Source organism: Homalodisca vitripennis, unplaced genomic scaffold, assembly GCF_021130785.1.
Source record: "Homalodisca vitripennis isolate AUS2020 unplaced genomic scaffold, UT_GWSS_2.1 ScUCBcl_6160;HRSCAF=13243, whole genome shotgun sequence".
NCBI lineage: Eukaryota > Metazoa > Arthropoda > Insecta > Hemiptera > Cicadellidae > Homalodisca > Homalodisca vitripennis.
Genome location: NW_025782273.1, coordinates 25,447 through 27,077, shown reverse-complemented (window position 1 = coordinate 27,077; position 1,631 = coordinate 25,447).

Genomic DNA, 1,631 nt, shown 5'->3' with positions numbered 1-1,631 from the left:
TGATATAGTGTAAAATAGTTTAATAGGTATATTAAGCCAAACATGCATGTTTGATAGTCTTTGGTACTGTACAGGTACCTTTTTAAACCATCATTGATAAAAAATAATTTAGGCTTTACATTGATTATAGTATATACAACACAGTCTTCAATTTAATACATTTCACTTGCACTTATGGTTGATTCAATGAATAAAAAAATTTCTTTAAATGCATGAATGAAATTCCTTAAACGAAGATTAAGGATACTTGAACAATATCCCGATTAATTCTTGATCAAACCTGAAGCAGATATCCAAAACCCTTGAAATTTTGATCTTAATAACCCTTACTGTTCCAATTTATCAATGCAAGACATACGTCTTATGCTAAAGCCTGTACTGTAATTCATATTATTAAATAAAACAATAATATGTCCAAATCAATATGCACCAACATTAAATTTAATTAGTATTTTGCAGAAATTACAGCCTAGAGTGATTGAGCTCCCTACTGTAAGGTACTCGTAAAACATTATGATAAGATGTTCGATCAATAATACGTATGCAATCTAATTACCTGTATCTATCTTCAAAAAATCGTCAAATCCAACTAGAAAGGATTAAATTTGAATTGCAAGTGTTTTAATAGAAGGCGAATATTTATTCATCCAGTACAAATCTGAGTAGAGAGACATGGTAAAGTGTAAAACAATTACAATTTTCATAAATCTAATAACAACAAACGTGGCAGTTTGTCCTCCACACAAGCAGATTTAATTTCGAGTAGCTATTATTGTTAACACATTTACGTAAGTAGTAATTACATGAATCAAAATTATAAGTTACTGTACAACAACAAAAATTCTTAATTTAGATTATTCTTATCTTGTATGTATATTGTTCATTGTATTTTTATATTGTATATGTATATATATATCTTATCTTATCCTATATATATATATATATATATATATATAAATATATATATATATATATATTTATTTATATATATATATAACATCATGATCATAAATTAAGGAATTGACGTTTTAGTTTTATATATATAGATATAATGTTTACATGGTTATGTTTACATTTATTATATCTTAAATGTTTAATAATAAGTTTCCGTATTGCATTTTATTTACAGTTACAGCTTTTCAAATACTATCAAATTATGGGCCATTTTGCCAGTATGTGTAATACGAAACTTTACATAAAATTGCTATTTTAATCAGATTTAAAAAAGGGTATTCTAGGATAAAAGTGAACACTTTTTTGTGAAGTCCTGTCCTGCTCTACAGCGCGCTCAGATTGCATTGTGGCCCTCGCAAACTTGTCTCCGATCTTAGGATCATTCGCGCTTGTTGCTTGGGTCGAGTCATCGGCTTTATGAACTCTTTAAACATTAGCTGTTGCGATTGCGTACTTTACCATTCAAGCTACAGAGATCAATAAATTAAATTTACTAAATAATTGGCTAATCACAAGCGAAGCCTGTCACTTAAGGAAATAGAAACATTTTGTTAATATACAGTTTACATCAGTATAATTATCAATTTTCGGTAATAGTATGGTTCATACGTTTTTTAATCGAAAAGATTTGACTGAGTATCGTGTGTTGTGTCTATACAGTTCCATGAAGTACTACC